Source organism: Lithobates pipiens, unplaced genomic scaffold (genome assembly GCF_037356315.1).
Source record: "Lithobates pipiens isolate NorthernLeopardFrog02 unplaced genomic scaffold, aLitPip1_a1.2 Scaffold_30, whole genome shotgun sequence".
NCBI lineage: Eukaryota > Metazoa > Chordata > Amphibia > Anura > Ranidae > Lithobates > Lithobates pipiens.
This window is the reverse complement of record NW_027507791.1, coordinates 109,064,439-109,081,834: the sequence shown is the minus strand read 5'-3', so window position 1 is coordinate 109,081,834 and position 17,396 is coordinate 109,064,439. Positions and strand designations below refer to the sequence as shown.

Sequence of the window (17,396 nt, the reverse complement as noted above, 5' to 3'; positions counted from 1 at the left end):
ATGTTTTTTTTTGTTTTAATTTTATTTTTTTACAATTTTTTTTAATAAAAACATATTTTTTTTTTTTACTATTTTTTTTAGAAGCCCCATTGGGGGGGCTTTGGTGAAATATCAGGGGGTCTAAACAGATCCCAGATGTCTCAATTTTGAGAGAGAAAAAGGGACTGAGGATAGAGATTCCCCAGTCCCTTTCTCTGCAGCAAAGCAGCAGGGGCAATCTGCACACCACAGGGTGATTAGAGCATGCCCAGGCACTCCCGCCACACCCTGTGCATACGCCTATACCACCAAATCCACTATAACAGCCCTGATGAAGGAAGAGGAATTTTCCCTTAAACACGTTGGTTTACCTGCGAACTGCAAAAAATTTCATTAATATACCTTCAAGTGTTTCCAAACTTTTATACCGAGAATGCTTCTGCACCCATCCAGCCTAATAGCAAGCAGCTTCTTTGGAAGACTCGGCTGCTGTGGGAAGCTCCTACTGAATTACAACCATAGTACTCTAGTTCCAGTGGGGTGATGCTTTATCCTTGGATCTCTGTGTTTCAAGGGATACCCTGGACCTTACTGAGAGGACTTCTCTCTATGAGAATCATCATAAGTAGCTGTTTATGTTGTGAATTGTTTTCCTTAGGTAGTGATTCCCAGCTGGACCTATTGAGTATTAGAAACGATGCTGTGAAGAGTCCATGTTTGTGCAGCTTTCATAATCTGTTTTGTATTATTTTACAGTGTATTATGTTCTTTGGCATTCTGAACCTGCTTTGCATTATTGTTTCGAATTTTGCACCTGTTTAGTAAACTTCAAGTTACAGTTACTCCCTGTCTGATCACTCGGCTGATTGCCTATTCAAGGTTTTTCAAAATATCGATTAATGTTTAGATGTGCGACACACGACTAGCTTATAGTGGATTTCTGTGGATACCTCTGTATAATGACAATAGGAGTGTGTGCTGTCTGAGAAGTAGGCTGTGTGATGAAACACAATCTTGTGTACTGAGGGACACTTTGCAGTGGGTTTCTCTGCTCAGAAGTCTCTCGCTCTCTTTAGAAGAGGTCAGGGGAAGTGTTAAAAGGGGCGGATAAGACATCACACAGCCTGAGTGCAGTGCTGTCCATCAGCCAATGATGTGGGAGGTTTGCAGAGTAAACCTCAGCTGGCAGACATTTAAATGAGAGACAGCTCGGCGCTGCAGCAATTTGTAGCCTGGATCTGAAGGATTTCCTCCATCCTCTTGAATGGACAGCTCATATAGGACACTATTCCTGTGAGGCAGGACCAGCCAGGCACTTCACACAGGTAAGGCTATCTGGACTGAGACCTCCATCCTACCTTCACAATTGTACTCTCCATCCAATTAAATCCATAGTGTATTCTTTCTCCCAACATTATTATAATATTACAGGATTTATATAGTGCAAACAGTTTGTGCCGAATACTTTCAAAGTGTTGCTAAAACACCCAGGTTTTAGGGATTTTTCTCTGGAAATATATTGTCCCAGATTTTCAACTCTAATCCTTGCTCTTCACATTGTTATATTCAGTTTTCACCACACAGTTTTATTTATTAGGTTGTAATTTTGTAAACTATCATCTAAGAGAAGTATATTGTTTTATACCATTTATCTACATGCCAGGCAGGAATTAATTGGCACTAGTGTAATTCACATTAATACAATGCTCAGCAGCCGGATGTCTGTTTTTTTGAATATTCTCGAAAAAGTATATATACATTTAAAATTATATATATTTAGGGAGCACGTATCAAACTCACAATCTGTTTATCGGTTACCTCATGTGTGCTTAGAATTCTGAAGATGCAAAAGGAAAAGAATATTTTTTGTGTACTTGTAAATGAATTGTACCACAGTAAAGTATATTGTATATTGCAGTACTTTTAATTAAATATTAAGTATCAGTAATATTAAGTTAAATATTAAGTTACATGTTAATATTAATATAATATTAAATATTAAGTTATCAGTAAATTAATTTTTTTAAGAACTTTGGTCATTCACAGGTGTAGTACATGTTTTAGGCTGGATTCACACCTATGCAGTTTTAGTGCTTTTTGCATTTTGCAGATTGGCACTACAGTCCATTTAACATGGATTCCTATGGAACACATTCTGTAGTGCAAATCTGCAAAATGCAAAAAGCACTAAAAATGCATAGGTGTGAATGAGGCCTTACAAATACAAGGCTCATAATTTTATTTTATAAACTTGCTAAAATGTTTATCAATTGATTAGATTATATCATATTGTCACTATCTAAATTTTATTCCCCTAAAGAGCAGAAAAATGAAAGCAGCATACCATTCAATAGGATATAGCAGCACAATATTACACTTTATGAATTTTTGTTTAGCCTTGGTGTCATAGCACTGTCTCATAAATTGTTATAATAATGTGCGTATACAAGGTAAGGCTGGCCATACATTATACAATTTTCGTCAACAACTTTCCTTTAGATTTACCAAAACCATATAATATCCGGTCAACCCTAAACACTTTAAATTTGTATGCAGTCAGACAGGCCCTTGTACTACATAGTTGAAGGTACATCTAAAGGAAATTGCATAATAAAATTGTATAATGTATGGGTCAGTTTTACAATGATATTCGTTTTCACTTTCTAGTTATACATGTACATGTTTTTTGCACCACCTATACTGTTCAATAACTTACATAATCATGTATGCGTGTTTTTTTTGTTTTTTTTTTGTGTGTGTGCATCAATTTTTGAGGTTAATAATTATGTCATTTAGGAAAACTTTCACGAAAAAGAAAAAAAAAACAATTTTCTTATACCTTGCTGTTCATTACATGCACAAGGCTAGCATAATCTTATGAGGCTGATAATAATTTTGGTCCTCTGTATAAATGATACTATGATTTTTTATTTTTTTTGCTCTGACTGTATTACTTAATATCACACATTATCAGTATACAAAGGAATCATTAAGTGATTTCAATAGAATTTCTTCCGTCACTTATACTACATGACATGTATGTGGAGATTATTTTTGTTTCTAAAGGACATAGTGCAAATAGTAACTTTAAGCAACAATGCTTTGCACATAAATTGTTTGAAAATAAACCAGTAGATAATTAATAAAATTGTTTTGATGAAGCAGATCAAGTTCCTAGTTTCTGCAGTTTGGTTCTTTATCACATTTACGAATTGTTGTTTATTATAAATGGCAGCACAGATGCTAAGTGGTCAGGCACTTAGCCATGGGTTGATCAAGTCTTGATTGAATCACGCATTCGTTTCACATACTATATGCACCATTTTTCCCAAAAACGAATTTTTGGATTGTCTCCCACACTCCCAACCTAAATTTTTCTTAGAGTGTCTTTATTTTCATATACCTGTGTGGGTATATCCTGTAAAGTATTGTTTGATTTGTAATCAGACCAAACATTATAAAAATTGAATTGAACTTTCACCCATGAATCACAAAATGTCCAAATTAAATCCAAACATTGACCCCTGAGAGTTTTTTTATGTTCATTTGTTGCTCAAAAATAAATATGACTGTTCTAGGAATGGTTTTAGTGACCGTACTGTTGACCATTCCTAGGTGCTGTTAAACCAATAGTTTATGAGCTACAGTGCTCAGTAATGTTGTTTATGGCAAATGTTCAACTGGTCTTCAGCTTTGAAATACCTGTAAAAAGTTTAGGCATCTTTTATTATTGTAGATGTGAACACGGGTTATCCAATCTATATGATATCAATAACTTTGTTCATCTAGAGAGATAATAGTTTTGGTAAATCATAACTTTATAATATATTTATTGGAACCCAGGTTCTGCCCTACAGATCCTCAAGTAGGGCTACAAGAGGGCTACAACTATTGATATATTTTATAACTATTATGACCATTGAATTTTGATCAGTGAAAGATTGCACTTTTTCATTTTTTTATTTTTATTATTTCTTTAATAAATGATTATTTTATTTGCCTAACATTTTTGTATGAAATAATTATTGCATGCATCAACCGTTGTAATACATAAATTACCAGGATGCATTTCTAGCCCCTACTCAAAGTTGTTCACCTGTATATATTTACAAGGTGGAAAAGGCCTGGGACTTCCGACTTACATCTTCTTTAATTTTTTTGTTCTCAGTTTGTGGCTGGTTCATAAAAGTTGAATACTAACACTCTTGTTGCCTTGTACATAAAGATGGTTTATTTGATGGACCATCAGATTTTATTGGGTAAAAGCTTTTTTTAACAAATAAAATAACCTCATTGGCAGTAAAATGACAAATTATAGTAAAAGTAAGGTTATGGATCTCGTTATTGTCCCCGTAAATTAAAAGGAATATATTTGGGGAAGACAAAGCTGGAATATAAGCTTTGAATATTCACTAACAGTAAGCCAAACAGCAGCACTCCATCCAAACTACAGCTGCAAAAGCAAATAAATATTAGGGATTTAAAAAAAAATAAAAAGAGGAGATAAAAACATTATTATAAAAACTAGAGATAAAACACATGATGACTATTTAGTTTTTCCCTAATATGGAATACACATCCAGGCTCTGAGTTGTAATAAGTTCATGGGAGGTTCAAAGGCAGACCACTAAATTAATAAGAGAGTGTGAGGTCCTACAATAAAAGGTTACAATAACATGGATTGCATTGTTTGGGCAAAAATACCTTGGAGATGATCAAGTTTACATATATAAATATATTCAAGGTCAATAGCAGCATTTGGAATTTATTTTTATTTTCATTCCTTGTCCCGTACTAAGCATAAAGGGCATCAACTGCTCTTGAGGAAAATCTCGATTTTATCATTCATTTTGGAAGGGTTTATGGTAAGAGCTGCAGAATGCCTTACCAGATAATTTAGCAATGGCAAAACTAGTGACGAAATTTGGAAAATAACTGCATGATTATAAGGCAGGAGTTATAATAGTCAAAGTATATGGTTCTATAGAAATATCCCTTTAGAGGGGAAAGGTTTGACTGTTTCTGTGGGGTCACGAAGAACTGTTTTTTCCTGTAATTATTAATTAAAAGTTTTCTTAGCAACGTGACCTAGCCTTGTGCAGAATGACCTTACACAGTGTGTACACTATCTCAATTCTAATAACTTGTTAAAACCTTCTGCTACCATGGAGACATAATATGTAGCCAAGCTGAGAGGGTCTTGAGGATAATGTTTGACCATCTAAAGCTTGCATTAGTTTCCAGGGCTAAAGTTATTTACATAAATTAGCACACTGCAGAAACTTCTAAATGTCAGAAACAATATATTCGTTTATTAGAACGTGGCTTTTCACATAATTGTAATGGGCGCTGATAAATTTGTCAAATGTTTAAAAATGGAATGTGGTCCTGTGTTGGATCCACTAGTAGGATTATTAGATAACCATTGCTATGTATGGGGACTTTAAGACATAATTTCCCATGTTATGCAGTTACTGTATGTATAGTATGTCATAATGAACAGGATCCCATGTTGTGCTACATTCTCATTTTTACTTTTGATTATGGTGTCATTCTGGAATAAGTATAAAGGTAAAGAATTGATTTCCTTTGTCCGGTTTCTTGCTGGGTACTGGTGCCACAGTCACAGAAGAAAGCCACTAACTCCCTATACTTACTGAAGCAGTTTAGATAACAATATTGTGAAAAATGCAATAATGCATTCATTCCAGTCTGTAGGAAAAGCTGGTTAGGTGCACAATGGGGATATTGGGGTTGATTCATTTTCCAAGGGAAATAATCCTTTAGCTTGGTGAATGTGGTGAAAATTCACTTTGCAAGGAATACCCAGTCACGTGCAAGGAAAATCAATACTGTATTTTTGCTTGCACATGATTGGATGATGGAAGTCATCAGAGCCTTACCACATTCAGTAACCTAAGAGAGAATTCTCTTGAAAAGTCTTTTTACGTAAAGTGTATGTTACCCTAATGTATTATTCTTTTATGTGTGTGTGTTCACACATGTGTATTTTATAAATCCTATAGGCTCTATTATTTTTACGTACTTCTTCTATCTGAAGTACCTGGTTGATCCTGCCAATCACCTGTCTTCCTTGTTCTAAGCTGACCATATAAAGAACAGAAGCTGACCTATGTTAGTATGGTCAGTTTTCATTCTTTGGCTGGCCATTCAAATGTACTGGATACTATGCAGACACACAGCATGCCTGTATCGGATACTGTGTTCAGCCCCCCCCCCCCCACAATCGTAGCCTGCCTCTTGAATATACCATGGAACAGTCTGAATAGTCTATGGAATACAGGCACACAAATTAACCACTTCTGCCCCGGAAGATTTGCTCAATGACCAGGCCATTTTTTGCGAAATACGGCAATTTAACTGACAATTGTGCGGTCATGCGACGATGTACCTAAACAAAATTGGCGTCCTCTTTTTCCCACAAATAGAGCTTTCTTTTGGTGGTATTTGATCATCTCTGCGTTTTTTATTTTTTGCGCTATAAACAAAAAAGGAGCAACAATTGTGAAAAAAAACACTATTTTGTACTTCTTGCTAGAATAAATATCCCCAATTTAAACAAAAAAAGCTAATTTTTTCCTCAGTTTAGGCCGATATGTATTCTTCTACATATTTTTGGTAATAAAAATCACAATAAGCATATATTGATTGGTTTGCGCAAAAGTTATAGCGTCTACAAAATAGGGGAAAGATTTATGGTATTTTTATAATTCTTTTACTAGTAATGGCAGCGATCTTCGATTTTTATCAGGACTGCAACATTATGGCAGACAAATCGAACACTTTTGACACATATTTGGGACCATTGACAATTATAGAGCGATCAGTGCTATAAAAATGCACTGATTACTGTATAAATGTCACGGGCAGGGAAGGGGTTGACACTAGGGGGCGATCAAGGTGTTTCCTGTGTTCCCTAATGTGTGTTCTAACTGTAGGAGGATGGGAGTGACTGGAGGAAATGACAGATCATTGTTTCTAGCTAGTAGGACCTCACAATCTGTCCTCTCCTCTCCTCAAAGAACAGAGATTTGTGGGTTTACACACACACGTCCTTGTTCTGGCTCTTGTGTCCGCAATCGCGCATGGCTGGCGGTCATCGCGACCACCTGTCACAAGCATCGGCACCCCCGCAGTGCAGCAGGTGTGTGCCACCACCTGCTATCCCACTTAAAGGGACATACGTACAGCTACGACGGTTCACGGGATCGTGCTGACCTGTCACAGTATGACGACGGTGGCTGGTCGGCAAGTGGTTAACAAACAAAATAACAAACAGGCTTATACTTACATGCTCAGTGCAATGGAATTGCACAGAGCGGCCCCGAACCTCCTGTTGACACAGACAGCCCCCGGCTCCCTCATCACTGGCTTTGACAGCAACGAAACCTGATGGTTCCCACTGCCTCAGCAAAGCCATTGAGAGCAAACAGTGAGGGTAGAGAAGAGCTGCCGATGTGCACAGTGCTGGATTGAATGAGGGCTCAGTTAAGTAAAATGGAAGGGGGTGAGGGGGGATCTTTATGCCTTTTTTTACCGTATTGCAAGTAATGCATTAAGGTAAAACATGTTTAGGCTTTAGAACCACTTTAACTAAAAAAGGCAAACACCTCCCCTCATTCTTGGGACTAGGAGATCAAATAGCTAAGCTGTCAATGTAATCAGTGGCCGGTCCATACTGATATATCATATTTTAATAACATTTTCATCCTAATTTAATTTTATAATCCCTATAATTGCTGGGATTGATAAATCCAAATCCACAGGCAATTTTTTGTTCACGAATTCATGCACCTCCCCCTCTCTAAGGTCACTGCATCTTTACCCATACACCCATGTGTGGGAAGTTAGACAGCTAATTGCTCTATTATATTATAATATTAAAGTGATATTATTTTTTTTTACAATAACAAACATGTCATACTTACCTCCTCTGTGTAGTGGATTTGCACAGAGCAGCCCAGATTCTCCTCTTCTCGGGTGCCCATTAGGGCTCCTGGCCCCTCCCTCCTGCTGAAGCCCTTCCCTCCAAGCTGTTTGCTATGGGGCATCCAAGCAGACTGCTAGTTTTTATGGTAAAACTTGGGTTTGCAGAGGCATTTGGTGCACACAAAGTGGATTTATATCCTTTGTGACAAATAAGAAATATATTATATAATGAATGTTTGTTTTTGTGCCCGGAGTTCAGCTTTAAATATTTGCCGCCCATAGGATGTCATATGATGTCCTAGAGCTGCTGTAGGCATCATCCAGGTATCAAAATTTACAGCTGGCAATTCCCTTTAATGTAGAAATTCTCACTTCTATTATTATTATTATACAGGATTTATATAGCGCCGATAATTTACGCAGCGCTTTACAACATTAGGGCAGACATTACAATACAATGCAAGACAGGGAATCAGAGGGCCCTGCTTGTTAGAGCTTACAATCTAGGACTTCTACATGTGGTGGCATAAACTGGTGGCAACCGGTGCACTGAACAGAGAGAGAGAGAGAGAGGAACTAGTTGTTCCTCCCTCTCTGTGAGATCAGAAACCAGAAGTGACAAGGATTATGGATTTGGTTTGATGTTTACAAGCCATTACTGGCTTGTCCAAGCATCTGATCAAACCGATGTCGGTTGGGTCAGATACTTTGGAGGCCAGAGAAGACATCTGCGGTCTAATAGACCCCAGATGTCTTCATAAAAGGGACTTGTCACAACCCATGCTGTTGTTTATCCTTTGTGAAAGCAATAAAAGTGATTAAAAAACAGGTGCAGTGTTAAAAAAGTACATTTAATTAAAATAAATAATAATAATTAAAAAAAATGTCAAGATCCTGCACGCAGATTTAAACTGCAATCGCACCACACATATGAGATATTGCTGTGCAACTTTAAACTGGCAACCTGTAAAAGCTTTTAAAGCATCATTGAATTTAGACAGAGTAGGGAAAGGTTAAACCCTGTTAGTTTATTTTTTGCTATCTGTGTACTGTTGGGAAGACTTCCCTTCACTTCCTGCATCTAAGACCCAACAGAAAGTGAGAGGAAATATTACCAAAGTGAGGAAGTTCTCCCTTTATCCAGCTGTCACCAGAATAAGTGCCCCCAATGGAAGATTTCTCTTCACCCCGTTCTGGGCACAACTGTGAAATTTTAGAATTAACAATTACTTTCTAACTTGGCGAGAGGGCAAATCTCCCCAGCAGGGGCATAAACAGCAATACAGTTCTGACAGAGGCAAAAATCCTTCTCTACTTTATCTAAAACAAAAAAAAAATGCCTATAGCTACACTTTAAAGTTAGAGGCAGCGAAAATGAAAGAATTAAATACCATTGGAATTGACAACTTTTTTTAAATTCGATCAAACTTTCCGATTTTTAGGGACATGGGATAAAATTTGTTTTGCACTTCTCTAAAATCTTTGTAATTAAATTCATCCTGTTGGAAACCATCTCAAGGTCTGCTTGTTAAGAATGTTTGCAGTTTTGTTGATTGGAATCAGCAGTCCTGGAAATAGATACAACATTCACTTGTACCATGGTGATTATACTCACTTGTTTTCATTTAGAATCAGAAGGATGAAATGGGAGATAATTATGAGTTCTAGATTGCAATAATGAGTAATAGATATTGTGGGCAGAAGAAGACTCAAATATCACCTACACATTTTTATGTGTTCTTTTTAATACTATTACTTCTACTTACCCCTACTTACCTTGTCATAATGCCAGCTTTAAAGAAGAACTCTAGCCAAAAACAGATTTGGTGAACTGGTTGCCTACTTGTTCTGCTTTCTTTTCTTTTTTTTTTACACTCCATTTCTTCTGAACAGGGACTTCAAGAGGCCAACAGCAAAACAATTCAAGCTAGTTACACTGCTTTTATTAAGAAAATCCATTAGTGATATTGAGTTACATATGTTTGTGTATTTTGTATTACACAATACAATACAATACAAGGCCACATTTAGAGAAGACAATAGAAATGGGAGCATATACCTTGAGATATCTGTTGTTGGAGTACACCAGAAATCCCAATACCTGGGAGTTCCAGATCCCAGACTGATTTATCATGCAACACTAACTTCAGAAAAAAAAAAAAGTCAAGCTGACCATTCTATCTTATAAATATGGACCAGTAGGTATCCACCATACTGTAGATATGGATCAGTAGCTAGGTAAAGCAGGATAAATGGGGTACCAGGAATACCCTATTTCGTACAATGTAATCTGACCTCAAGCTAGGTACATAGAGGGGTACATACAGGACAGAAATCAAGCACTAGATCTAAACTGAAAGATACTACATTTTTAAATAAATTACAATAACACATCCCATACCTAGTGGGATATAATCGTCCAGCTAACTTCATGACATTGGACTAATTACAAGACAATTAAAAAAAATCAGCTTACAAAGCATATCCACTGAAACAGATAAAATACCATACTATTTTACTGAAATAAGTATATATAATATAATATCTGCACTCAGGTGAATCTATGTACAGTATCTCACAAAAGTGAGTACATCCCTCACATTTTTGTAAATATTTTATTATATCTTTTCATGTGACATGTCTATACCACTGGCAACAAGTGAGTACACCCCTAAGTGAAAATGTCCAAATTGGGCCCAATTAACTATTTTCCCTCCCCAATGTCATGTGACTCCTTAGTGTTACAAGGTCCCAGGTGTGAATGGGGAGCAGGTGTGTTAAATTTGGTGTTATCGCTCTCACTCTCTCATACTGGACACTGAAAGTTTGACATGGAAAAGAACTCCCTAAGGATTTAAAAAAAAGATGGCCTAGGCTATAAAAGACTGCCAAGATCCTGAAACTGAGCTGCAGCATGGTGACCAAGACCATACAGCAGTTTAAGTAACAGAAGTTGAGTGCCCATGATCAGCGTCTTTGGGAAATAGACGTATGAGTGCTGCCAGCATTGCTGCAGAGTTTGACGAGGTGGGGGGTCAGCCTGTCAGTGCTCAGACCATATGCCGCACACTGCATCAAATTGGTCTGCATGGCTGTCATCCCAGTAGGAAGCCTCTTCTAAAGATGATGCACAAGAAAGCCCAGTTTGCTGAAGACAAGCAGACTAAGCACATGGATTACTGGAACCATGTGCTGTGGTCTGATGAGACTTCGATAACCTTATTTGGTTCAGATGGTGTCAAGCGTGTGTGATGGAAACCAGGTGAGGAGTACAAAGACAAGTGTATCTTGCCTACAGTCAAGAATGGCGGTGGGAGAGTCATGGTCTGGGGCTGCATGAGTGCTGCCGGCACTGGGCAGCTACAGTTCATTGAGGGAACCATGAATGTCAACGAGTACTATGACATACTGAAGCAGAGCATGATCCCCTCCCTTCAGAGACTGCACCGTAGGGAAGTATTCCAACATGATAATGACCCCAAACACACCTCCAAGACGACCACTGTCTTGCTAAAGAAGCTGAGGGTAAAGGTGATGGACTGGCCAAGCATGTCTCCAGACCTAAATCCTATTGAGTATCTGTGGGTCATCCTGAAATGGAAGATGGAGGAGCACAAGGTCTCTAACATCCACCAGCTCTGCAATGTCGTCATGGAGGAGTGGAACTTTTGTTGCCAGCGGTTTAGATTAATGGCTGTGTGTTGCGTTATTTTGAGGGGACACCAAATTTACACTGTTATGCAAGCTGTACACTCACTACTTTACATTGTAGCAAAGTGTCATTTCTTCAGTGTTGTCACATGAAAACATATAATAAAATATTAACAAAAAACGTGAGGGGTGTACTCACTTTTGTGAGATACTGTATATCACCAAGATCTTATCCCCAACGTCTCCCATCCAAGTACTAACCAGGCCCAGCCCTGGTTAGCTTCCAAAATCAGTCAAGATCAGGCACATTCAGGGTGGTGTGGCCATAGGCCTTTTCTTCAAATCTTGTGTACAGCAATATGTGTAATCAAAATGCTTTACATATAGAGGCATATACAGCAGAAAATACACTAGGAGAGAAATAGTTCCACAAGCCATGATGAGAAAATAGTGGAGATGATGAAGAGAAAAAACGTGTAAAGTCTCCCAGGAGCCTCCCAGGTGCCATTGATCACACACAAGGCTTACCAAATAATGCGACCCTCCATATGAGTGGTCACATGCACATAGTGAAACTCCATCAGGGAAAGGGCTATCCAGCCTCCACATCCACAGAAACATCAGGAATCACCATATACATCCCTGCAGGGAACTGCTGCACCACTGGGAATTAGCTGAGCCAGACCGATGCACATATGATAAAAGAGACACTCAACATAGTGTAAAACCACCCATAACAAGGAATTTATTAAGTCTAAGCACTTACAAATGTCTAGAAGTAACACAGCATATCACATGGTAGAGCAACATGGAATTCCAACATCAAAGATGGCTGAAGTTCCTTTGCACATGCTAAGTAGCATGTATCCGGGTGCACCCTAACAGATTCATCACAAATTACATCATCTGGGTGCCCCTCTTCTGTTTGTAAGTGCTGCTTAATGTTCACAGAGGTATGTAAAGCTCAACTCCATCTTTTGATATACTTGACCAGCTTGGCCCAAACAAACTATGTCCCTCAATGATATGTGAGGCTGCTGGATGTGCTGTATAAACTGTATGTAGCTGTGGCTACATACAGCATACTGCACCATGTTTCAGGTTCAAGCCAAGATTTCCAGTCTCATACCTGGAACACAGTAGAGTATCAGAGCGGCGCTCAGCCATTCTGAGTAAGCAATGTTTTCTATCAATGAATACAAGCTTCCTCTGAGTCGGGCTTATGATGTCACAACCTCTTCCAATCAGAGAAAGCTTTGTATTAAAGCTATGTAAAGTATGTCAAAAGATGGACTTGAGCTTTAAGCACATCACTTCCTGTCTCTGGGATGTTGGTTTGAAAATCACAGAAGGCAGAGGTTGAGATAGTGAGAAAGTCTGAGATACATGTCCTGTCCATGGTAGAGTTGCTGAACCCAGACCAGAATACATGGATTACTAGGCAAGTGCTCCTATGTTTAGGTTTACCATCGTCCATAGCTTCTGGGTGTATATGTATACCATATACAGTATCTCACAAAAGTGAGTACAGTCCTCACATTTTTGTAAATATTTTATTATATCTTTTCATGTGACAACACTGAAGAAATTACACTTTGCTACAATGTAAAGTAGTGAGCGTACAGCTTGTATAACAGTGTAAATTTGCTGTCCCCTCAAAATAACTCAACCCACAGCCATTAATGTCTAAACCGCTGGCAACAAAACTGAGTACGCCCCTACGTGAAAATGTCCAAATTGGACTCAATTAGCCATTTTCCCTCTCCGGTGTCATGTGACTCGTTAAGCCGCGTACACATGGGCGGACTGTATGGCCAACTTAGTCCGTCGAAACACATTTCAGCGAACAGTCCGCTCGTGTGTGGGCTTCAGAGGACTTTTTCAGCGTGCAGTCTGGCGTACTAAGTATTTCTGAATTTCCGTAATACTGTCCGTCATACTTTGGTTTCAGCGGACAATCCGCTCGTCAGTAGGCTAGTTCGACGGACTAAGAATGGCGCATGCTCAGAAAGGATTTACACGGCGAAAGGTTGCATTGCTGTGTATTGGACTTCCTATTTCTAGTCCCGTCGTACGTGCTGTACACGTCATCGCGCAAGCTTTCGACGGACTGTTTGTGCATCCGTGTGTGGTCAAGTCCGTTCATTCGAAAGTATGACAGATGGACTAAGTAGGCCATACAATCCGCCGTGTGTACGCGGCTTAAGTGTTACAAAGTCTCAGGTGTGAATGGGGAGCAGGTGTGTTAAATTTGGTGTTATCGCTCTCACTCTCTCATACTGGTCACTGGAAGTTCAACATGGCACCTCATGGCAAAGAACTCTCTGAGGATCTGAAAAAAAGAATTGTTGCTCTACATAAAGATGGCCTGGGTTATAAGAAGATTGCCAAGACCCTGAAACTGAGCTGTTATACAAGCTATACACTCACTACTTTACATTGTAGCTAAGTGTCATTTCTTCAGTGCTGTCACATGAAAAGGCATAATAAAATATGTACAAAAATGTGAGGGGGGTACTCACTTTTTTGAGATGAGATACATCTAAGGACTGATAACCAGGGCTTTTATTAGCGGGAACGTGGGGGAACGCAGTTCCGGCACCTCCAACACCAAATGTATGTAATAGCAAGGCATGTGTTGGAGAGTCTATTAATGCTGTCTGCTGGTGGGGATCTGTTTTTGTGTGACATCTATTATTGCTTGTGGGGGCTCTGTTGTTTCTGGGGGGGGGGGTCTTATGGTGCTTGTAGCTATCTACTGTTGAGGGAGAGGTCTATTGTTGTTGGCTGCTGGAGGGTCAATTAATGCTGACCGCTGGGAGATCTGTTGATTCTGCTGGGGCAGGTTCTAATGTTGCTGGGGTGGATCTTTTGTTCTTGAGGGTGGTATTTTGTTGTGCATTGGTCCATTGTTTCTGTGTGGGGGGGTCTATTGTTTTGTGGAGAACTATTGTTGCTGGGGTGGGGTCTATTGTTGCTGGGGGGGAACTATTGTTACTGGGGTGGGGACCATTGTTGCTGGGGGATTCTATTGTTGTGTGAGGGATCTGTTGTTACTGGGGTGGGGACCATTGTTGCTGGGGGAGTCTATTGTTGTGTGAGGGATCCATTGTTGCTGGGGTGGGGTCTATTATTGGTGGGAGGGGAATCTATTGTTGCTTGGGAGAATCTATTATTACTGGTGTGGGGTCTATTGTTGCTGGCTCCAGTGTATCTATTTTTACTGCTTTTCTTGTTATTAGACAAGAACAAATTCCATACAGATTATTTAGCAAATGATACTTGGGGCAGTACTGGGGGGTGGGTAGGGGGTGGAATCAAGGGATGGTGCTTGGGTAGGGGCTGGAGACAAGGGGGGCATTCCTTCACCTATTCTCTGAGAAAAAAAAGGCCTACTGATAACAGAAAGCTAGGTCTGTGCTATTGTATTTTTGTAGTTGTCACTTGCCTGTATATGAGTAGGTGAAGCTGTTTATTGCAATAGCGTTCATATACAGCTCTTGTTATTTCAGTTAACCCTGTCCCTACTGATCAGGGATTCTTTAGCTAGTTTTGGCTTAGGGCTCGATAACCAGGATAGCCTAGAGCCAGGTTAGGCATGATAGCCACTTCTGGTAGTTAGAGGTCTGGTTACATGGCAGATTAGAAACTACTAGGGACTAAGACGCAGAGTTCCTTTGCCATACAACAGTATCTGTCTTTTAGAAGCAGCGTTCCAGTTTTGTTGGAAAATGGTTGTAGAATCTCCCAATCACTGCTGATCTTGTCTTTAGGTCTCTGACACAAAGACGGACACCCCTGCAACTTAACTTTTCAGCAACATTCATCTGGAGGTATCTTATTTTTAACTATATATACCAGGGCAGGGTTCAAAATTTCAAGTCCTGAGCTACTAGCCAGGCCTTAAGGGTCACTCACCACCAGTTGCCCCACCCAATCCCTACCCTTAAACACGTCCTCATAAATTATCCCATGAAATTACACTTAATTATTTTTGTAACTTAATTCTACATAAAACATTTAACAACTTTATCAGTGCCCATCAAAGCAGCCTCGTCAGTGCCTATCAATCCAACGTGACCTGTGCCCACCATTGCAGCCTCACCTGTGTCCATCATTGCAGCATGACCTGTGCAGAGGAATAGAGAGGGCGGCTGAATCATCACAGGGGAGGAGAGAGTGGGGGAAGAGGCGAGCTGGCCGCAGCACAGAGCCTGCTGTAACAGCTTACATTAGAATTGGCTCCGCTTGCGGTCACACTGCCCTTCCTCCTGACCCAACGCCTGTGACAGACAGAACACATCCCAGCATTGGACAGGCGTTCTGTCTGTCACATGTGTCGGGTCAGGAGGCAGGGCTGTGTGACCGTGAGCAGGGGCAATTCTAATGTATGCTGTTACACTGGGCTATCCCTGCTCTGTGATGATCTGGCCAGCTCTCCTCCTTCTGCATGCTCTCTTTCCCCATGGTGGTCGCTGGAAGAACAGCTCCCATTCAACTGCGCCTGCCGGCGGTACACGTCTCCACCCTCCGAGGCAGCCTACGCTTGCCAGCCCTCATTTTCCACTCACAAAATGCGAGTAGGTGGGTGAAATTTGAGGGCTGTACCAGGGTATATGTGCACAATATGTTCCACCAGGACTCTTTTTCCCACCCACTACTGATAATACCTGTTTTTACACTGGATGTATGCACTGTTATTATTCTTTTATTATATAAAGCTTGTATTATTTCCGTACTGGTGTATGGTAAATGTTATATGCTGGCTGCAGTAGTTCAGCTGCTCTCAATTATTTTGATTACTGGTTAATTTCCCAGGAAAGGAATCCTCTATGTTCACAGCAGCCCTGTCCTGGTTGGAGGCACTGCCAACTTTAGTCTCACACCCAAACTTTCACTTTGCAAAAGTTCTAGTTCTCTTATTTACTTTTAGCACAATATCCTTATACTGTATATTCTAATACGTTTTAATTTAGCCAATTCATCCTTTCAGATGATTGAGAGATGTAAATGGATTTGTTTTAGAACAGATTGTTACTGTTACTGTCACTATTGTATGGAGGTAAGCTAAGGGGGATGTGTAACATACTGCATGGTTCTGATGAAACTTTACTGGACAAAATGCATTAAGAAGAGATTAGAGCTAATAACACCAGACACCAAGACCAAACAACGATAGTGATTTTATCTATTTCGATTAAAAAAAAACAAAGACTTATGGTAGAAAAAGACAAAGTGGACTGTCAAGGTTTATTTTCTTATTTTTTCCTAACATTTTTGTCTGAGGGTAGATCTCTTTTTATACCAAGCATGTTTAAATTCACTTTTCATTGACTGACTACTCTACTCCAAGTCTGTTCCAAGTATCCACTACTCTTTCAGTAAATTCACTTTCTTAATGTTACTTTTGAACTTCCTTCCTGCTAATTTGAGGTCATGTCCCCATGTTCTTGCACTCCACTTGTTATTAAAAATACTGCCCTCCTGATCCTTATTTACACCCTGATGTATAAAGTATTCAGTCGTGTCTCTCTTTTCCCTTCTTTCCTTAAGGCTGGGTATATGTTTATCCAGTGTCTCCTCATGTTTTATTCCTCAGACCTTGCAACCCTTGCCTCTGGATTCACTCTGTCTCATCAGTATTATGTTTAATCCTATTTTATAGTTTTTTTTTTTGCTTGTTTTGCTTTTTTCAGTTTTTTTTTTTTTTTTTTTTTTAATAGAAATAAGGTACAGGTCACGTTGTATCAACTATACAAATATTAAATTCTGAAGATAATTGTATTTTCCATAACATTTCCACATAGAGGTTTGAG

General features: G+C 39.3%; 1 protein-coding gene across 1 annotated transcript in view; it reads left to right on the top strand.

Moving 5' to 3' along the window:
• The first annotated feature begins 1,150 nt into the window (after nucleotides 1–1,150).
• The window catches only part of GREM1 (gremlin 1, DAN family BMP antagonist), a 63,650-nt gene continuing 47,404 nt past the window's right edge, over nucleotides 1,151–17,396 (top strand). The window contains exon 1 of the mRNA XM_077464747.1: nucleotides 1,151–1,304. The gene's annotated coding sequence lies outside the window, so the exon portion shown is untranslated. The remainder of the gene's footprint in view (nucleotides 1,305–17,396) is intronic.